At 40.2% G+C, this 23,363-nt stretch overlaps 1 long non-coding RNA gene across 1 annotated transcript; it reads left to right on the top strand.

Annotated features, from left to right (window-relative positions):
• The first annotated feature begins 2,754 nt into the window (after positions 1-2,754).
• LOC113875165 lies at positions 2,755-18,860 on the top strand. The gene is made up of 3 exons (XR_003506177.1): positions 2,755-2,926; positions 11,210-11,373; positions 18,531-18,860. It is a non-coding gene; the product is annotated as an uncharacterized LOC113875165 (long non-coding RNA).
• Positions 18,861-23,363: the final 4,503 nt, after the last annotated feature.

Below are 23,363 nucleotides of genomic sequence, written 5' to 3'. Positions count from 1 at the left end.
ACACAGACCTTTGTTGGCAAAGTAATGTTTCTGCTTTTGAATATGCTATCTAGGTTGGTCATAACTTTTCTTCCAAGGAGTAAGCGTCTTTTAATGTCATGGCTGCAGTCACCATATGCAGTGATTTTGGAGTCCAAAAAAATAAAGTCTGACAGTGTTTCCACTGTTTCCCCATCTATTTCCCATGAAGTTATGGGACTGGATGACATGATCTTAGTTTTCTGAATGGTGAGCTTTAAGCCAACGTTTTCACTCTCTGCAGTTCATGGGGTCACAAAGAGTAGGACATGACTTTGCGACTGACCAACAATTACCTTCATTTTACTGGGATAAATAAGGTTTATGAGATTAAATTTTTTTTACAAGTCATCAAGTTACTCGGAAGCTGAAGCAGTGTCCCTTGCATTTCCCTGTCTTCCCAGTTTCAAACACAGAGAAATTCACTCCTCAAGTTCAGCCTCATCCAGATTAACTTACACCATCCAGTTAAGCCATCCCTAACTGATGCTGACAGCCCACTGGGACCTCTGTCCAGAATCCAAGTACCACTTGCCTAGCAGACCAATAAACTTCAGATTTCTCCCAACCTTTGTCATGATTATTAAATCCTTACAGCTGGCCTCTGCCTTTATTTGCACCTCATTCCTTCTGGCCTGAGCCTCAGTATGCCTTTGAGGGTTGAGAGGCAGTGCCAAGACCTGGAAAATTACTTGTCAAACCCAACATCTCAGAGGCTACTACTTGCCACTTGGATCCTCAGTTTTGGATGGAGTGTTGCTCCAAACAAAAAGACACATCTAGAACCATGACACTGCTCCCAAGACCTGCAGTGTAACAGCCATCTAGACAGCATTCTTGCAAAAGAGGATGACTCGCATAAAATAACTGATGAGATCTGAAGGACAATATTAGAACTTTAATCCCTATTTATATTTATTATAGTGATTCTTTTTAAAGTCATATTATGATGCCCTGTAATATACATATGTACTAGTAGAGTAGCTCATGTAATAATGTAATAAATAAATACAGAAGTTTCCATTAGAAGTGTATGCTGAAAACCATGTGCATGATCAAGTTAATTGGGAGAGAAACACTTTAAAACCATGTACAGAAGAGTCCCATCTACCTGAGTGGACCCCCATGGATATGTCTAGACTGTAAGCTCCATGAAGGTATGGTTCGTGTTTGTTGGTGGGCAGCTTCCTCATTCCTGGCCCTGGTCTGCCATAGCCCAGGTTTTCAATAAATCTTTATTACCTAAATGAACCATGGATCAATAAACAACTTCAAATTGGTCTAAATCAAGGGTTACCAAGTATCTTTAAATACTGTGGTTAGTCGAATAGAGTCCACCTAGTTCACACACACCTATAACCCAGAGTTTGGAAATAGAATTTTGTAACACTATTTGGGAATGCAGTCTTTGCAAACATACTTAAGAACTGAGATGGTATCATATTAGATTAAGGAGGGCCTCAAATCCAATGAGGATGCCTTTATAAGAGATAGAAAGGACACTCAGAGACAGAAAGTCCTGTGAAGACAGAAGTACTGACTGGGAGAGCAAGATGGGAGTAACACAGTTTAGCCATGAGCCTGGGGCCACCAGAAACTAGAAATGCAGGCAAGGCCTTCTTAAGGCCTTCAGTGGGTCCATGGCCCTGCTGGCAGCTTGATTCCGGACTTCTAACCTCCAGAACTACGTGAGAGTACATTTCTGCTACTTGAACACCAAGTTTGTGGTCATTAGTCACAACACTGTGAACCTAAGAAAGAAAGAATTAAAGTGAAGTCGCTCAGTCGTGTCCAACTCGTTGCGACCCCATGGAATGTAGCCCACCAGGGTCCTCCATCCATGGGATTTTCCAGGCAAGAGTACTGGAGTGGGTTTCCATTTCCTATTCCAGGGGATCTTCCTGACCCAGGGATCAAACCGGGGTCTCCTGTGTTGCAGGCAGATGCCTTACTGTCTGAGCCACCAGGGAAGCTAAGGCAGAAACTAAGGCAGATATTGTACGTTAGCTATCAGGCCTTTGCCCAGCAAGTTTAGTCCTGGTGGACCTGACTCCTATGCCCTTCTCCCCTGGTCTATCGTAATGAATCCAACACACCCTCCAGTGGAAGCCATCTGTGATATTCCTAGAAAAAATGGTATAGATGATTGCACTTGCAAAACAGAAATAAAAGTGTAGAGAATAAACATGGACGCCAAGGGGAAAAGACGGGTGGTGAGATAATTGGGAGATTAGGATTGACATGTATACATTATTGGTACTGTGGATAAAATAGATAATTAATAAGAACATACTGGATAGCACAGGGAACTTACTCAATGCTCTGTGGTGACCTAACTGGGAAGGAAATAAAAAAAGAGGGGATATATGTATACATGTAGGTATGTATACATATACATATGATTCATTTTGCTGTACAGCATTAACTAACACATTGTAAAGCCACTATAGCATTGTAAAGCAACTATACTCTATCAGTAATTAATTTAAAAATTACTATAATCTATTTCTGGAGAAGGCAATGGCACCCCACTCCAGTACTCTTGCCTGGAAAATCCACAGGCAGAGGAGCCTGGTAGGCTGCAGTGCATGGGGTCACTAAGAGTCAGACACGACTGAGCGACTTCACTTTCAATTTTTACTTTCATGCATTGGAGAAGGAAATGGCAACCCACTCCAGTGTTCTTGCTTAGAGAGCCCCAGGGACGGGGGAGCCTGGTGGGCTGCCGTCTATGGGGTCGCACAGAGTCGGACACGACTGAAGCGACTTAGCAGCAGCAGCAGCAGCAGCAGAATCTATTTCACCTGACTCTCAGGGTAGCTTTCTGTCCACGCCTCCTTACTATTTACAGCCAGAGAACTTCCCTAACAAGAAAAACTTCTCAGAAGGTCTAAGGTCTGCATTGTGGGTAAGTACTTAAGAATTGGTGATGTAACCTGAGATTCTTTGCTCTTAAAACTGCATATAAGGATAAGCTTCTGCCCTCTGATATATGCTGGTTTCAGCCAGTTAACAACAATCACGAGACATGTTATAGTTTTATTTTGGTACATGCTCTTCTGGTCACAGCAAAAACCAGGAAACAAAGTTTGTTCTTTCTAACCTTTGGCATCATTTAATATTACTGGGCACTCATCATGTGCGTGTATTTATATAAATAACATTTACTTAAATTTTAAGTCAATCAAATTTATTGAAACATTCAAAAGGAGAGTTCAATTTCATTCCACGGGTGCCAAATATTTATGATCTACCATTCATCTCCCTAATTAGCTTGTACAAACAAAGCAATTTGCTTAAAACAATAGATGACCAGATTGTCTTTCACATACTTTAAAGATAACTTATAGGAACACAACTGGGACTGTGTCTGGCAGAGAAGAGGTACTCAAGAAGTGTTAGAGCTGTTTTTTTCTGGATTAAAAAAGAAAATTAGCATTCAGAACAGCCCCTTTGAATTTAATCACTCATTTGCTTTCTGGTATTAGTTAATATGGATGTGGTTGAAACTATCATATCTTGAAGATGTTGAGTTTATTCACAATTGTCCTTGATTTTGAGCATCCAGAATGAATTGGTGATGTGGAAGTGGTGAGAATCTGTGGGCATGATGGGGTCGCCCTGGGTGTGAGAATCACAATGAAAAGGAGTATCAAACCAAGCAAAATGAACCCCAGTTTGTAAAACACAAGATTTTACAAGAAATAAGGAAAGAAAGCAAGTGCCTTCCCAAAGGTAGCAATTCTGTAAAGGAAGAAATTAGATGGATATAACAGTTTAGATGTTAAGTTCTAAAGCAGATAATCAGAAGTGACCAGAATTCAGTGAGGTTGAGATCCACAGCCTGTGTATTGAGCACCTTTAATGAACAAAACAGTGGGTGAAAGAGCCCTGGGCCACAGTTTAGAAAACTGTTAGAATCTCTTTGAGAAAAATAGAGAGAGGAATCTGAAGATTCTTTGTGTCTACTCATGATACAACTGACTGAACTCAGCTTTAAAAAGAAACAAAAGAGCAAAACTTTGGTATATTTATAAGTGTGCAGAGTACTGGGCCTGCATTTTTGACTACACATAGAAAGTCCCCAGTAAATGAGTATTTTTTGTGCACTTTATGTAACCTATGAATTAATAATATGTGAATAAATGGGCTGTAAAACCAAAGATAAATATCACACACAAAGAGCCTAAAACAAAGCGTATGTCAGAATGGTGGCATGAAGTCTAACATCCAGATATGAATTTAGAAACAAAACAAAAAAGCTAAGCAAAGATCACAAGAAAAAGAAGGCTGAATGGCTTAAATGGTACTTGAAAATAGAGGCAGAGTCCTTGGGGACAGTCCTCATTTTGGGGGAAGGCTCAAGTGATCAGGGAACCTAAATGAAAACCAATCAGAGGGGCTGACTTGGATGGGAAAGGCCATGGAGTTAAGTTCTAGAAACTTGTTTACAGGACCCCTTCTTCAGACAATTTGTTAAGTATTCTCTAGTTTGACATTTGCATCAGTTATCTCACTTACAAGACGGAAAAAAAAAATTCTATGAAATGTGATGATATCAGAAAGCTGTGGGGGAAAAGAGAGGATTCAAGCACCAAATGATAGAAGCAAATTGAAAGTTACAGTGATGGGCCAGGTTGGCGTGTACAAACTTATACAAAGAATGTAAAGTTTTATATAGGGTTCAAAAAGGCAGGATAGTGATTCAGCTCCTAGAAATTTATGTTGCCATTTATTTTTCACTTGATCCTAAACTTATATAATGCAGGCACGTGCACACACACACACACACACAGAGTCATCTGAGTCTACATGTAAAAAAATATAATGCCAAAATTAAGTACTCTTTTCTTCTCTACTGGTTCATATTTTATAAGGTCTATTGTGTCCTATAGTGACTTCATTATGAAAGACCCTGAAGCAAGGAATTGGAAAGTTTTTGCCCAGAGGAGACATCAATTTAGGGTGTCAGTAGTGTCTTCAACCAGTTGAAGGCATAATATGGAGGAAGATTTGACTAATTGTATTATTAGAGAATATAGAAGACAATGGGCAAAAGTACAGGACATGGTTCAGTTATAATATAATGAATCATATTTTATCAGTGGCAATGTTCAGCAATAATCAGCCAACCTCAGGACGTGAGGATCTCTGCTGCTGCTAAGTCACCTCAGTCGTGTCCAACTCTGTGTGACCCCATAGACGGCAGCCCACCAGGCTCCCCTGTCCCTAGGATTCTCCAGGCAAGAACACTGGAGTGGGTTGCCATTTCCTTCTCCAATGCAGGAAAGTGAAAAGTGAAAGGGAAGTCACTCAGTCATGTCCCACTCTTCGCAACCCCATAGACTGCAGCCCACCACGCTCCTCCATCCATGGGATTTTCCAGGCAAGAGTATTGGAGTGGGGTGAGGATCTCTAGCCGCTCCTAAGGGCTGGTTGACTATTGCCAATGAAGGAGCATGGATAATAGATTCTTTATGTTTTTTCCTCCTCTAAAGTAAATAGCACAGACAGTAGAAAAATCATGGAATCAGAAAAGCTTGTATCCCACATATATATCATCTCTGTAATGTCAGCTCTTTAAACCTCGATGAAAACTATTTTCAAATCTGCTTTACTGTTTTCAGGGAAACTAGATTAAATAACCTCTGTAAAGGACCCATCACAAAGTGGATGCAAAATAAATCATGGAAATATATATAATTCTATGATAGTAATGATACAGTCTCTACAGAGTAAAACTGGCAAATTTCTTAAATATCTTCCACCAGATAGAAGAAAAGAAACACAGGAGAAATCTAGTGATATCCTTTTCACTTTCTGATCTGACCTCTAAAGCAAAACTACAGGTCAGCCTCTGAGGACCTTCTGATCCCCTCAGCAAGTGAAACTCCATCTGTAGAAAACATTTACTTGAATTAAAATAATTTCATAGATGAGTCAGCTTGCTGATGGAAAGAAAATCAAAACCAATAAATTAATTAAAATTCTAAAATCTAGGTTCAGACAAGTACTATAAGTCTACAGATATAAATATGCACAATTGCAAGCAGGGGTTGTTTTTGCTTTACTGTTTCATTTTCCTTCAAGTATTATCTGAAGAAGGGGTCCTTTACAGAAAGAAAAATACTATCATTCTATCATTTAAAATACTCTTTGGAGGTTAACCCATGAAAGTTGATGCTTGATCAATAACTTTGGAAATTGCTTTACCTTTCAGCTTTCTCTTTACAAAAAAAAAAAAAAAAATGGAGAGACTTTAGGTAGCTTAGTTTACAGACTAATTTTTTAAATTCATTAAATGTCCTTTAAGTGTTAGTGAATTATGAATTACAATTTAAAATTTGTATCTTTAAATGCAAGAGAAATTGTGCTGGGTCCTCATTATGAATTTACCCAACAAACCACAACTAAAATACTCATTAAAAAAGGCACTTATTCTACAGAGTAACTTCCTTGAACACAGTGCTAGGGGGAAAAAGAAAAGAAAAGGACGCTCTGGTGTAGACAGAGTGAAGAATATAGCTTTACTTAGAGAACTTGACAAAACAGCTTAAAATTATGCACAAAAATTATTTCGAAGACACTTCACATAAACTTCTTTTTTTCCTTTCAAGTTTGAGAGCAGATGAAAGACATTTGCTATACTAAAAGCAATAGCTTTCACCTGATCTGTGAACTCTGCCAACTTCAAGGATCTGGGAAAAACCAGTGCAATGAGCAGTGGTTCCTGGACAACAGGAGACGCGAAGCTTATGCAAAGATCTTAGAAACTTAATCCAAACAATGATCACCAGAGACAGGAGAACAGAAAGAAAATATGGAGGGAAGGTACAGGCAGGAGGGGGGCCTGGGAGGGAGGGGGGAGGAACAGGGACATTTGGTGATGAACCATATGTGCGTGGTTTGAAAGACATGACTGAATTGTTTTTGGTGCAGTATTATTCTGACATTTCGAATGAGGCAATTTTCCATTTCCATTAATGTACTGCCAAATAGAAGGGGAACTGTCGCGAATTAAAGACTAAAGAAAGCTGTTCCTCAAAGTTGTATTAAATCATTGCTGATGAACTCATTAAGATCAAATTAATGAGGTAAATTGTACTAGGATTAACCGGCAAGAAAACCCAAGCAAGATTATACAACTTCACTAACTCTAAGCAGCCCATTGTGAAGCCCTGTCAGCACATAATGGGCACGTGAGAGCTCTTTCTTACTCTCTGTAAATCTCTCAGTCTCCTCCGAAAGGACTCGGGATTACCTGAGATGAGAACAAATGTGAAGCTCCTAACAACCAGAAGACATTAGAGAAAATAACCCCCCATACTCACCTCCCCCAAATTTCAAATAGGAAAACAAGCTAAAAGTTGCCTACTTTGAAGTAAGATAAGAAGCAGAGGCAAATTGTCTGTGATCTAGACAGAGGATGAGATATTTGGATGGCAACACCGATTCAATGGACATGAGTTTGAGCAAACTCCCGGAGATGGAGAAGGACAGAAGCCTGATGTGCTACAATCCATGGGGTCGCACAGAGCCGGACAGGACTTAGCAACTGAACAACAACAGACTATGCATTTATCACACCCACCTCCACATTAGACCCCCAATCTAATCTCAGGAGAGAAGATCATTATAACTGTACACATGCGTCTTCTCATTTTACTGGAAGTAGACATGATTGCCTTCCTCAATTGAGGGTGGAAGATCCTCTCTGTGATCTTTAGTTCAGTTCAGTCGCTCAGTAGTGTCCGACTTTTTGCGACCCCATGAATCGCAGCATGCCAGGCCTCCCTGTCCATCACCATCTCCCGGAGTTCACTCAAACTCATGTCCATCAAGTTGGTGATGCCATCCAGCCATCTCATCCTCTGTCATCCCCTTCTTCTCTTGCCCCCAGTCCCTCCCAGCATCAGACTCTTTCCCAGTGAGTCAACTCTTCACATGAGGTGGCCAAAGTACTGGAGTTTCAGCTTTAGCATCATTCCTTCCAAAGAACACCCAGGGCTGATCTCCTTCAGAATGGACTGGTTGGATCTCCTTACAGTCCAAGGGACTCTCAAGAGTCTTCTCCAACACCACAGCTCAAAAGCATCAATTCTTCAGTGCTTGGCTTTCAGTCCCCTCTAATTAATTTCATGTTTCAGATGGAGGATCTGAAAAATTATTTTTAAAGCTTCCAAAATCCTCCAAGATTAGAAGCTATTTATAGTAATATAATCAGTTACAGAACAACTCAGACTTTTCATCTCTATACTATTCTCAGCATTAGAGTTCTAAGGGTTGAAGACAGCTGGGAAAAAACAACTAGCCAACCAACTAACAAAAAGGCAGTAACAATAAGCTCCATAATTTTCCAGTGGCCACACTCTACATCTTACCTTGAGTCCACAGTCTAGAACTCACCATTAAAGTCTGGGTAACTTTTTATATGATGATGTTGTGTCCTCTCATGATACATTCATCACTGGTATTTTGATGTCTTCTTGCTGCCATGGAAAGTAGAGACTCAAGTCAGAACTCCAAATGGCTAGTCCAAGACCATCTCCTTTCTCCTCCCCATGGTATCTCCAGTATCTAGCAGGGTGTTTAGCAAGTCAGTTCAGTTCAGTTCAGTCACTCAGTCATGTCTGACTCTTTGTGACCCCATGAATCACAGCACGCCAGGCCTCCCTGTCCATCACCAACTCCTGGAATTCACTCAAACTCAAGTCCATTGAGTCATGATGCTATCCAGCTATCTCATCCTCTGTCATCCCCTTTTTCTCCTGCCCCCAATCCCTCCAAGCATCAGAGTCTTTTCCAATGAATCAACTCTTCACATGAGGTGGCCAAAGTACTGGAGTTTCAGCTTTAGCATCATTCCTTCCAAAGAACACCCAGGACTGATCTCCTTTAGAATGGACTGGTTGGATCTTTTTTGCAGTCCAAAGGACTCTCAAGAGTTTTCTCCAATGTCATATTTCAAAAGCATCAATTCTTTGGTGCTCAGCTTTCTTCACAGTCCAACTCTCACATCCATACATGACCACAGGAAAAACCATAGCCTTGACTACACAGAACTTTGTTGGCAAAGTAATGTCTCTGCTTCCGAATATGCTATCTAGCTTGTCATAACTTTCCTTCCAAGGAGTAAGCGTCTTTTAATTTCATGGCTGCAGTCACCATCTGCAGTGATTTTGGAGCCCCCAAAAATAAAATCTGACACTGTTTCCACTGTTTCCCCGTCTATTTCCCATGAAGTGATGGGACCAGATATGAGGCACATAATGAGTGCTTTTTTAAAATGGAGGAATGAATAACAATATTATGTACTTAATTGTAGAATTCTTCCCACATATCAACAGTCATTTAAAATTTCTAGAAATACTGGTTCTCACTTGGGATTTAGATATAACAGAATCATGTCTTAGATGAAAATTAATCAGCTGATTTTTCTCTTTTTTTTCAGTCATTAAAGTAAAGTCCAGCTTCCCCAAAATGTTTCCGTCAGAGTATGTTGTTATATGGTTTTTAAATTTTCAACTGAAATTCAGTTCAATTTGTATATAAAATCCTGTTTTAAAAGTAAAATTTCAAAAAAAAAATAAATAAAAGTAAAATTTCATTTGGGTTCAATGTAAATGACTGGGTCATTCATATTTATATAGCATTTTTAAAATTTTATTTTATTTTTAAACTTTACATAATTGTATTAGTTTTGCCAAATATCAAAATCAATCCACCACAGGTATACATGTAGCATTTTTAATCTCATGATCCTAATGTCCATTTACATTTGTGTTCCAACATAGGGCAGGATGGAATTATTGTTCCCATATTACAGACACTGAAATAAATACCTGTAAATATGACTAGCCCACCAGGCTCCTCTGTCCATGAGATTTCCCAGGCAAGAACACTGGAGTGGGTTGCCATTCCCTTCTCCAGGGGATCTTCCTGACCCAGAGATTGAACCTGGGTCTCCTGCATTGCAGGCAGATTCTTTACCTACTGAACCACCTGGGAAGCCCCCAAATATATAATATTCAGTAAATCACCAAGTCAGGTAAATTTGAAACTCAGGATCAAATCCATTATTCTTTTTCCAACTAGTCACAACATATGCAACCTCTTTTTTCTTAAAATTTTAATTTTCTATTGTAATTTAGTTTCCTTCATAAAGCATCTAACTTCTGCTTGCTGTGCTGTGCTCAGTAGTGTCCAACTTTTTATGACCCCATGGACTGTACCCCACCAGGCTCCTCTGTCCATGGGGATTCTCCAGGCAAGAACACTGGCGTGGGTTGCCATGCCTTCCTCCAGGGAATGTTCCCAACCCAGGGATCGAACCCAGGTCTCCTGCATTGCAGGTGGATTCTTTACCATTTGAGCCAACAGGGAAGCCCAAAAATGCTGGAGTGGGTAGCCTATCCGTTCTCCTGCAGAACTTCCCAACCCAGGAATTGAACCAAGGTCTTCTGCATTGCAGGCAAATTCTTTACTAGTTGAGCTACCAGGGAAGCCCCTAACTTCTGTTTACTACACTTTAAATGAAAATGTTCAGATAAATTGTCCCACCTATTCCAAGGTCATTCAATACGGCCAGTTGCTGTTAAACCAGTGCTAAATAAGTTCTGTTGAAGTCAACTGGAACCCAAGAAAGGCATTTGCTGTAAGTTTGAAGTCAGTATAGGTCTCTGACTCAAAGCTGTAGCCACTTTAGAACAATTAAAAGGATTATTGAATGCTGGCAAGGGAATGCCACCTAGCCCTTTCCATTTGAAAGACTGTAACATGGAAAATGATTTTGTCTAGACATTGTTACCTCAAATTGTTTATAAACACTAAATTCAATATATTATAAACAAAATGTATGAAATAAAGATGAACTACCTTTGACTTTTAAATCAGACAATTCCGTTTGTTTTTGCAATCTTTCATGGCTGCAGCTTACTGACCTGATGATTATACCCACAGAAAAAGTGACCTTACCAAAAGAGACAATTCCAGAGAAGAAACCTAAAAAAATCTCGTTTGCTTTGTTTTGTTTGTTGGTTGTTATTTTTCAAAGTATTTTTTAACCATTTATTTTATAGATGAACCAAAAACTTTGGCTGAAACAAAAACTAAGTCAACTTGCTTGAAAATGTTCTGGTCTAAGGGGGCATTTTCCCAGGTTCATTCCTTTTTTTTTTTTTTTTTGCACAAGGTCAGACCTCCTATTGAATGTTGTTTCCCGAAATGAGGATGCTTCATTTGTAATCCAAGTAAAGTCACCAAGGAACATAAATAGCTTCCTGACCTCACTGGGGCTGAGCTCCATGCTCTGTTAGCTGGCTAAGCAGAGCATAGTGAAGGCCCATCTAACCCTGGGTATGTACACTTCCAATGATTTCTACCTGCATTCATGCTTATGAGGCTCACCAAAATACGAAAGGAGTATCCCCTTTTCTGTCCTCTGGCTTTAGAAATGGCTTTTTCATCAGTATAATGCTATACTTAGAACCTTTTCCAATGATCCCTTTATGCTTTCTTCCCTGATTTACATTGACATCTACTTACTTTACCATAATACCATTCACAGTTTTAACAAAATGAAGATGTTAGAATCAGATTGTTTTTATTTAAGAATAGATTTTGCTTGTAAATAGCATGAGATGGACAACTTCATTTGCACATGATTCTCTATCTGCCCTATGAATGCAGAAAGACCTTCCTTCTAATTCTGGACTTGCATTTTATAAATTTAAGAATTTAAAAGAATCAGTTTCATCTTTGTGGTAGCTTAACAATGACAATTTTCCCAATGAAGTACATTAGTAAAAAATATCCAAGGAGAAGCTTGTGTATGCTCAGCAGCGGCAGTCTTGTCTGGCTCTTTCTGTGGCCCACCAGGCTCCTCTGTCCATGGGATTCTCCAGGCAAGAATACTGGAGTGCGTCCTCCTCCAGGAAATTTTCCCAACCCAGGGATCAAGGAGAAGCTTATGTCAACTCAATTCGCCCCTGACAATTTTAGTGTCTCCTAGACCTTTCATGCCGATTGCCATAGCTTGCTTTCCAATATGATAATACTCTATAGTCTTTCTACTTAAATCTCACCACCTACCTCTTCAAAATACTCTTTAAAAATATATTTGTTTATTTGGCTTCACTGGTTCTTAGTTTTAGCATGTGTGATCTAGTTCCCTGACCAGATATCGAACCTGGGCCCCCTGCTTTAGGAGCATGGAGTGCCGGCTACTGGACCCCCTGAAAAGTCCCATCAAAATATTCTTGAGTATTCTCACTAATTATAGGAGACCTTTTTATTCTTCTTCTTATATAGTTTGCTTTGGCAAGTCATAGCTATTTCTTCATAACTGATTATCATGTTTGATAGGATCTAAATTTGAACTTCTTTACCGAAAAATATATTTCCTCTAATTTCATGCTTGGGGAATTTTGTTTTATTTTCTACATAAGTTGCTATAACCTTAAGGTAAGTTCAGCACACAATTTCCTGTCTGGCACCTGTCCAAGTACAAACATTCCCATTGGGAGGCATCCCTATGAGGGGCACTGCAGCTTGACACCTCACCACCTCAGATCGATGAATCTTTTTTCAGACATTTATTCATGTCTCTTGATAACTGCCACTAAATTCTTTTCCTCAGACTTGGCTTGTCTTACAGCAAGACAACTCCACACCCAATTCTCTAGCTGCAACCTCTATGTCTTCTAATCAGTACATACTATCTCTGCTAAAATAAATCTCTTGGATTTAACATTTAGTTCCTTCCCCAAATCCTTGCATTATCTTTCCGAAGCTTTCCCCAAGTGACACGACAGATACAAGTGAAGTTACATTCTGCCTTGTATGTGCAACCCACTTTCATGTACTATCTTCCCAAGTGCCATTTGCATACTTGTGTGTTTCTGTCTTTCATATTTGCCCCATAGCCATAGAGACATGAAAGTAACAACCTCAGAGATAGGCAAACTGACCTCACTAATTGTTCATTACTGCTAAGCATAGTGATATTGAATTACATTGCATCTCCTTCTTTTAGCTCCTCTAAAATTCAAGGCTTTGTCCTTTAAACAACATTCTCCTCCCATCTCTCGCTCTAGACACCTTTCCATGAGTAACACATTCAATTCAGAACCCAGGCTAACTCTTTCAGAACATACTAGTGATGGACCCGGGAAGCTTATTCTGTATCCAGAAGTTATCTTAAAGGAAGGAGATAAGAATGCTGAATGCATAGTTGTTGGTGTCAGAGAAAGTCAAGTTTGAATCTGTTTTGTTACTTAAGTATTGTGCAAACAACTTAAGCATTCTGTCCTTCAATTTCTCCATCTATAAAGTGAAGATAATAATAAAGCTGAAAGTGAAAATATTAGTCACTCAGCCATGTGTGACTCTTTGCAAACACATGGACTGTAGCCTGCCAGGCTCCTCTGTCCATGGGATTATTCAGGCAAGAATACTGGAGTGGGTTGTCATTTCCTTCTCCGGGGAATCTTCCCAACCCAGGGATCACACCCAGGTCTCCTGCATTGCAGGAAGACTCTTCACTGTCTGAACCACAGGGGAAGCCCAATAATAAAGCTATCCTATTGCTATTTACAACAACATGGATAAACCTTAAGGGCATTATGCTAAGTGAAATAAGTCAGAGAAAGACAAACAACATTACATAATCTCTCATTAAGTGGAATCTTTAAAAAACAAACAAGCTCATAGATACAGAGAACAGATCAAGGGGGAAAAATCTTTTTTAAATAAAAAATAAAATAAATAAATCTATCTTATATACTGCTATTTTGCATATGAAGCATATTTAGTATAATACCCTCCATAAAATAAGTATAAAAACTACCAATAGAATTTCACATACTGCATTTGAGCATCTACTATGGATCTAAAATCAGATTATATTTTAGGGTTAAATAAAATATTATGACCAAGAATGTTCCAAAAGGAATTTTCTTAATATATCTATGTTAATAATCAGAATATCATGGAAAACTTCATAGTTGAAAGCAGCTCAGAGAGACGAATTAGGGCTTCCCAGGTGGCACTAGTGGTAAAGGTCTCCTGGCCAATTCAGGGGTTCTTTCCCTGCACTGGGAGGATCCCCTGGAGGAGGGCATGGCAACCCACTCCAGTATTCTTACCTGGAGAATCTCATGGACAGAGGAGCCAGGCGGGCTGCAGCCCATGGGGTTGCAGAGTTGGACACGACGGAAGTGACTGAGCACACAGGCAGGCAGGGAGATGAATCAGCTGTTTGAGGCCTCACGGTAGGTTTGTTACAGTCTTGGACAGGAACTCAGAGTAACTGACTTCTAGCTAAGTGCGCTTTTCTTATACAGAATGAGAGGTGATCAACTCTTCTCTGAGAATTAGTCCTACTTCTCATTTAGGGGGAAAAAAAAACCCAACACATTTTTTGGGGGGAAATACAAGTAATTCTGAATCCTTAACTCAGAAAGTCAACTGAGCTGCTTTAAGAAGAAAAATGGTCACATTTGAAGGTAAATGGCCCATCAGCTGCCAAGACAACTTCAGCTAAAACCAATGTCTATGGTCCGGAAAAGTGCTCTACTATACCTCCTCTTCTCAGCACAGACCTCGGTCTCATAACAGTTATTTCTTCTCATTGAACTTTTCCTTTGTTGTTATTACTGAGCATTGTAATTAAACATTCTTCCTGAATCTGCCTGGCAGCTGCCACTGTGTTCTAAGGAACCATTCATAGCCCTGGGCATTATTATCCTAATCCTCTATTATAAAGAAAAATACTTTATGCCAAAAATCAGATACAAATACTGAAAAGACTTAACATTTTGTTTTATTAGATTGAGTATTAATGGACATTTTGGGGTTGGGGATGGGTCCAATTCTTTAAGACACTAGGACCTCTGTTAGATTAAAATAAGCTCGCAATTTTGAGTTCTACTTGAGTTATATTCAGCTTATGTGTTAACTTCAACATAGCTTGGGAAGCATTCACTGAACTGAATATTCATATGGTGTGCATGATACAGACACTGAACCCAATTTAGTAAATGAATACTTGTAATTTCACCAAATCCCCGCTGAGAGATTATTATGCAGATTTATGAGGGAATATCACTGAAGCAATTCTTGGCTATGTCTTCAGTCACCAAGGATTCAAAGTATGTAAACCTCACAAAATTTCCAGTGTATTCACTGCTACCAGTATCATCTTCTGAACTTTTCTGACATTACCTCTCACTCTCTGTCTCATTTCTAATTTTCCCTTCGATATTCTTGCCCTTGAGCAAAGAGCCAGCATCATAACACCTACGAGCACTGCCAAGTTCCTCCTGACAATATCCTGGCTGCCATAATGCCAGCAATCTGTTCCAATCCTGTCACTGCAAAATCTCATTAAAGGCAAAAGGATGCCCGAACACGAGTTATAGGCACACAGTAAGAGCAGGCTCGTGCTTCACGTTTCCAGGAGTGGCTGTGCCCAGTGCCGAGGGCCCCTACTGTCTCTCAAGAAGTCACATATTGGCAAAGAGTCAGCCTCAGAGAGCAAAAGTTGCACAAACTGCCGAGTAGAGACGTATTCCCCTTGAAGGGTGTCTAACAGGTCCTAGTGATCAGGTTCTGAACCAGCACATTTTCCCAAAAGCATGTGCAAAGGGAGATATTCCACGGGCTGGTTGAATAATACCAGAAGTGCACACTAGGAGACCTGGATTCTGAGTTAAGCCCCATGATTAATTATCTCTTGGTCACCCTAGAAGAGTCACTTAAATTCTCTGCACCTCACATTCCCAGGCTATTGGAATATCTGGTCTTCAATTTGATGAGGATTTTATACAATTTACAAGTGAGGAAAAAGACCTCATGATTTTATAAATGACAAACCCCTACTCATACTACAAATTAATAGGAGATCCAGAAATGTGTAGTTCCAAGAACACCAGCTCCTGAAATGACAAACACTTAAGTCTGTGCAATAGTTCAGATCTTAAAAAGTGATCATTGTGTCTCTGTGAATGTCCATTGCAAGTTTATAGAAAACTCCAAATAACCAGGGCAAATCTCTTCATTATAACTGGCAGAATTGTCTTACTAATATCCACTTCTCTAGCCTTACTTCTTTCTGCATCCTACTGGAATTCTCTTTTTCTGGGATTAAAACCTAAAAGATATTTCTGTAGCAATATATACCATGACACAGTGTTACAGTTAACAGTTTGGGCTTTGGACTGAAGCAGCTTATAGTTCTAATCTCAGCTTCCTTACTGTCTTAACTTCTTTAAGTCTAAATCATACTAGTAGCAACCTCTTTGGGTAGATGTGAAAATTAACAAGATATTGAAAGTAAAGTCCTCAGCACTGGGCTTGGTACTTAGAAACACTTAATAACCTTCAGTTCGTCTTCTTTTTCTTCTTCTTATTACTTCAAAGAAACTCTATGCCAATCTTTGGGAAAATTGTGAGGTACTATTCGTCTAAGAATAACCCTTGGGGAAAAGGGTTGAAGAGAGATGAGACAGAAGTTTTTTTTTTTTTTTTACTGGCTTTATATATTGGGCTGGCCAAAAAGTTCAACTGGGTTTTTCTATAAGATGTTATGGAAAACTCTGAATTAACTTTTTGGCCAATGTGGTGCATAGCTGTGTAAGATTGAATGAGCCATTTAACTTTTCACAGTTTGTTTCTTCAATTACAAAACAGAGAAAATAACACTGATGTTTATGTGAAGATGAACTGAAGTAGTACTAATACCTATGAAAGAACACACCCAGAAAAACTTTTGGGTCAACTGAAGTGGACGATGGGGCCCCAATACAAGGACCAGAACTTAGAACCATATTCATAGGGGTGCAGTCAGCAGTCAGGGCTACAGAGTCCTCCAGGGCCTACCAAAAAGGAGCAAAAACACTCTGACTGCAATCAATCATAATAACTAGGCCTTTGTTAATCAACATGTGGTTCAGAAACCAGTAGCATCAGCCTCACCTGGAAATCTGTTCGAAATGCAGAATCTCAGGTCACACCCCAGACTTATAGAGTTCAAAACTGTCAATTTAATAAGTTCCCTGGGTGACTTGTCTCCTGTGCATATTAAAGTTTGAGAAATCTGAAAAAAAATTGGTATAGATGATCTTACTTATAAAGCACAGATGTAGAAAACAAATGTATGGATACTGAGGGGGGAAAGGGGGATGAGCTAAATTGGAAAATTGGGATTGACATAAATACACTACTGACATTGTGTATAAAATAGATAACTCATGAGGATCTACTGTATAGCTCAAGGAATCCTACTCAGTGCTCTGTGGTGACCTAAATGGAAAGGAAACTCAAAAAAGAAGGGATACATTTATACATATAGCTGATCCATTTTGCTGGAGAGTAGGAACTAACATGACATTGTAAAGCAACTGCACTCCAGTAAAAATTAAAAGAGGAAAAAGGTTTGGGAAACACTTTCCTAGACCATCTATAAACTATAGTCTATACAAGCAAAAGATAGGTAGGAAAAAAAGACAAAGGAATCTTTCAGTAGAGTTGTCAGCTCATTGCGGGGAGGGGGCGTGGCATGATGTTGGGTTTTTGTTTCTCCCACCAAGGGGTTTGGGGCTTCCCAGGTGACGGGGAGGTAAGGAATCTACCTGCCAATGCAGGAGACACAGGAGCTGTGAGTTCAGTCCTTGGGTCAGGAACACTCTCTGGAGGAGGAAATGGCAACCCACTGTAGTGTTCTTGCCTGGAGAATCCCATGGACAGAGGAGCCTGGCAGCCTACAGTCCATGGGGTTGCAAAGAGCTGGACAGGAGTTTTAACTAAGTTGGGGGAGGGTTAGGTAGATGGGGCACGCTATGAATGTTGTGTTCCCCCAACACTCGTATGTTGAAACCTAATCCCTAGTGCAATGTTATTTGGAAGTGGAGCTCTCGGGAGTTGAACAGGTCACAAATGGGATTAGTGCCCTTATAAAAAAGATCCAGAGAGTTACTTCACCCATTCTAGCACAGGAGGACGCAGTAAAAAGACAGAGTCTATGACCCTCACCAGACACCAGATTTGCAGGTGCCTTGATCTTGGTCTTTTCAGCCCCGAGAATGGTGAGAAATAAAATTCTGCCACCTGTAAGTCACCCAGTCTGTGGGGTTTTGTTACAGCAGCCCAAACAGACTAAATGAGCATCAGATGAATCATTTGAGACAATGAGGGATTTCTTCAAGAAGGGGGAGTTGGCATTTGGATAGCTAACTTTTTGGGCAATTTGTGATTGCCTGACACAAGAAAGAAGAAATTGGAGATAGCAGAGTAGACAGAGAAGCAGCAGCCAAGAGGGCAACCTGCATACCTTACATTCTAAGGGCCAGACGCCTGAGTGTCCGTGCGCCAGGCAGCACTGCTGGAGACAAGTCAGGTTGGAGCTGCCCAATTTGCCTTAGATTTCCTAGTTCTAGAAACACCAAACTGATGACTTGACCCCCCATGTCCTGTTTCATCAGTAAAACCTCCTCACCTCTCTTCTTGTTTTGCAGACGGAAAGACAGGCTGCGAGTGTACAGTGTTCCAGGAGAAGCAGGACTTGGAAAGACCTGGGAGCATTTTCCACTGGGACTTTGCCTCTGAATGTGAGGAGGTCATGCTGACTTCCTCTGAGTTTTCTTACTTTGTTATGTTTGCTCATTTCCAAGATCTCTAGCTTGCTCTCCCTATGCTGAAAGAGGACACTCTTAGAGCTGAGGCCATGTTTTGGTTTTAATTGGCAGTCTCATCCCACCTGGCCCAATGTCTTAGGCATGTGTGTGTGCATGCTCGGCCGTGTCTGACTCTGCGACCCCATGGACTATAGCCCGCCAGGCTCCTCTGTCCATAGAATTCTCCAGGTAAGAATACTGGAGTGGGTTGCCATTTCCTCCTCCAGGGGATCTTCCTGCCCCAGGGATCTAACCCAAGTCTCCTACATCTCCTGCATTGACAAGAGGATTCTTTACCAATGAGCCACCTGGGAAGCCCATCTTAGACATACTAGAGGCTAAGTCAGTGTGAATTGAATTGAATTCTTAAGTATGTGAAAACATTAAAACTTTGAAAGTTCATATGACCCTGCCCTAAAACTAATAAAGATCAGTATAAACATATGGAGGGTGGAGAATAAAAAGAGAAAGATTTTATTATAGAGTAAGAGCGCAAATAACATTTTTATAAGGTTTTTTTTATGTGGACCATTTTTACATTTTTTATTTTTATTTTATTTTATTGAATTTCTTACAACATTGTATTATGCTTTAGTTTTTTGGCCATGAGGCATGTGGGATCCTAGCTCCCCAACCAAGGATGGAACCCACTCCCTGTGCATTGGAAGGCAAAGTCTTAACCACTGGCCTCCAGGCAAGTCCCCAGCAATTAACATTTTTATTCATGTAAAGTATTTTAGTTTCTTCTTTTTGCAACCACAATTTGGTTCTATGTCTTGGGCCTTTAAAAGCTGAATATTTTAACATCATCGAGTTATGTCTTTGCTCTCTGACTTATGTGCAGGCAAACACATCTAGTATGAAGAACTCAGGTACATAAATGAAGGGATTCTGCATTTTTACAGGGTCTCCATCACCCACTTCTTGTGTTTCCTTGCAAATCACAAAGTCTAAATTTTGAATTAAAAATACAAAGGAAGGAATGAAACTTGGGCTCTATAGAAATAGTTACAATAACCTTTAGATAACAGCCCTTTAATCAACCTAAGTCATGTTGACCTGCCTTCTGCTACATCATCTCCAGGAGTATGTACCCAGGAGGACTGGCATGAATCAGAGACAAGCCACAAAATTCACTCCGTATGACACCACTAGGAAGCATTTCCAAGTCTGTGGGGGCATAGGAAATACACACTTCATTTTTAACTACTGTATTTTTTCCACAGTTCCCTTTCTTTCTACAGAAAATCGTCACTTCCACAACCTCACTCTCTTTTGGAACTGTCCCTGACCAGCATCCCACAATAAAATAGTAAGAACAGAATGGATATATTTGTATTCTATTTTTTCCTACTCTCCAGACGGGAGTTGCTCTTTCTCCAGTAATTTCAGAACATGTCCCTGATAGTTCCTCTCCCTCCTTTGTATTAACTCTGCTGTGTGATGGGGTGAGTATGATGAGCTGGTAGAGAGGAAGGAGACATGGAAAGCACCCAGCAAGTTGCTCCCAGTTCCTCTCTGCTGCTGCTGCTGCTGCTAAGTCGATTCAGTCGTGTCCGACTCTGTGCGACCCCATAGACAGCAGTCCACCAGGCTCCGCCGTCCCTGGGATTCTCCAGGCAAGAACACTGGAGTGGGTTGCCATTTCCTTCTCCAATGCATGAAAGTGAAAAGTGAAAGGGAAGTTGCTCAGTTGTGTCCAACTCTTAGCGACCCCATGGACTGCAGCCCACCAGGCTCCTCCATCTAGCCACCTTCAAGTCAGCATTACAAAGAAACAGAAAGTGCTTCACTTCATAATGACCACAGCCTACTTGTTTCACACTGCATCTTCTGTCCAGCCCACCCTGCCAGGCCTCTGCTAATGACTCTCAGACTTTCAGAGCTTGTTTTCAAGAGATCTTGTCATGCTTACACACTTTGCTAAATACCACATGGATTCCTGCCCTGAGGGTCACTTCACTAACCAAATGAGAAGCAATCACCCGAAACAAAAGAGTGTTTGAAGCATGGGACAAAAGGGACTCAGGGATGTCCATAATGAAAGGTATATGATTTATACATCTAGGGACACCGGACACACACACGACTTCTTGGATATGTGTAAGAAACCAATGAAAAGGAGACAAAGGAGCAAACACATTATACTTCAAAAAAGGAGAGAACGGCGAGAAATTTTTAAAAGAGCTTATAAGCAGAATATTTAAAAATTATTCAAATGAGCATTTACAAAACAGAAATGTACAAATGGGAGAAGGGGGAAAGGGATAGTTAGGGAGTTTGGGTGGACATGTAAATACTGCTATATTTAAAACAGATAACCAACAAGGACCTGGAACTCTGCTCAATATTATGTAACAACTCAAATGGGAAAAGATCTTAAAAAAGAACAGGTACATGTATATGTAAATAAATAAATTAAATTAAGTACAATAAAAAAGTCATCATACCTACCACAAAAAGAGCAATGAAGTGGGATTAATAAAATGTCAGTGAAGTGAAGTTGCTCAGTCATATCCGACTCTTTGCGATCCCATGAACTGTAGCCTACCAGGCTCCTCCATCCATGGAATTTTCCAGGCAAGAGTACTGGAGTGGATTGCCATTTCCTAATCAGTTAAAAAATGAGCACTTAAACATAGTGTCCTTGGTCTAAAGAAAATTGGTACTAAGTGATGGAAAACAGTAGAATGGGAGGAAAAAAAAGAGAAAAGAAACAACCATTTTAACCTGGGATATTTATTTGTGCTTTTATTATTGACATTTTTTTCTTCACTTCTAGAATCCAACCAGAATGAATCAGCAGACAAACCTGAACTGAAAGACAGTCTACAAAATAAAGGACTTGTCATCTTCAAAAGTGTCAAGCCCATCAGAGTGAAAGAAAGACTAAGAAATGTCCAGATCAAAGACAACTAGAGCGATATGACTCTTGAATGCAAAGCACAATCTAATAGTTTCTTTTGTACACATGATAATACCGGGACAACTAGCCCAAGGTAAGAAGGTCTACCAGTTCAGTTCAGTTCAGTCGCTCAGTCGTGTCCGACTCTTTGCGACTCCATGAATCGCAACACGCCAGGCCTCCCTGTTCATCACCAACTTCCGGAGTTCACCCAAACTCACATCCATTGAGTCTGTGATGCCATCCAGCCATTTCATCCTCTGTCGTCCCCTTCTTCTCCTGCCCCCAATCCCTCCCAGCATCAGAGTCTTTTCCAATGAGTCAACTCTTCGCGTGAGGTGGCCAAAGTACTGGAGTTTCAGCTTTAGCATCAGTCCTTCCAAAGAACACCCAGGACTGATCTCCTTTAGAATGGACTGGTTGGATCTCCTTGCAGTCCAAGGGACTCTCAGGAGTCTTCTCCAATACCACAGTTCAAAAGCATCAATTCTTCGACGCTCAGCTTTCTTCACAGTCCAACTCTCACATCCATTCATGACTACTGGAAAAACCATAGCCTTGACTAGATGGACCCTTGTTGGCAAAGTAATATCTCTGCTTTTCAATATGCTATCTAGGTTGGTCATAACTGTCCTTCCAAGGAGTAAGCGTCTTTTAATTTCATGGCTGCCATTACCATCTGCAGTGATTTTGGAGCCCAGAAAAATAAAGTCTGACACTGTTCCCACTGTTTCCCTATCTATTTCCCATGAAGTGATGGGACCAGATGCCATGATCTTAGTTTTCTGAATGTTGAGCTTTAAGCCCACTTTTTCACTCTCCTCTTTCACTTTCCTCAAGAGGCTTTTGAGTTCCTCTTCACTTTCTGCCATAAGGGTGGTGTCTTCTGCATGTCTGAGGTTATTGATATTTCTCCCGGCAATCAAGAAGATCTATAGGTAGCATTATTGTGACCTTGTTACCTAAGCTTACTATTTACATTTTGGTTATGTAAGAGAATGTCCTGAGTTTTAGGAAGCACACAGTGAAGCATTTAGAGATAAAAGGTACTGTATCAGCAGCTCTGATGAAATTCAGAAAAATTATGCATTGAAATAGATAGATATATTAATAGATATAGATATATCTGTACATGCATAGAAAAAAAGAAAGAGAAGGAAAATAAAATGTTAGTAATTGGGTGAACTGTATATTAGAGTTCTATATATCATGTGGGTAACTTTTCTGTGTGTCTGAAGTTATATAAAAAGTTGAGAGTAAAAATAGGAGAGAAACGAACATCTTACACTCCCCTTTTCAGTTTTCTAGCAGCTGCTGTTGGAAGTTTCAGGAAGCACAGAGAAACTCAAAGTTCCAGTCTTACCTCCTGCCCAGGACCTAAACTGTACAACCATAGTAAGGATTGAAAGTTGATTAGCAACACGTGCCAGAGATATGCAAAAATTGCAACAACAACAAAAAAATCCAGTCATCTCTCTACTCCAGAAGGTGGGGTGGGGGATGGTGGGGAGAAGCGGAGGGTGGGGGAGATGCGGGAGCCGAAAGGATGTTTCCTGTTCTGATCAGACTCATCAGACTCATCCTGGCTGCTGCTACAGCTTTTCCAGAGCTAATCTCTCCTGCAAAGAGGGAAAATTAGCCTCATTTTATACTAGGCTATTTCCATTTTAAAAGTTCCCCAAAGATCTACAGGTTTCACAGTGATGCACTCACTTAGCTCTCGCTCTCCAAAAGTGAGGCAGTTATGTAAAAGGAATAGGAGTACCAGG

This window comes from Bos indicus x Bos taurus, chromosome 17 (assembly GCF_003369695.1).
Source record: "Bos indicus x Bos taurus breed Angus x Brahman F1 hybrid chromosome 17, Bos_hybrid_MaternalHap_v2.0, whole genome shotgun sequence".
Classification (NCBI taxonomy): Eukaryota; Metazoa; Chordata; class Mammalia; order Artiodactyla; family Bovidae; genus Bos; species Bos indicus x Bos taurus.
Note: the sequence above shows the minus strand (reverse complement) of the source record. Positions and strands in the feature narration are given on the sequence as shown.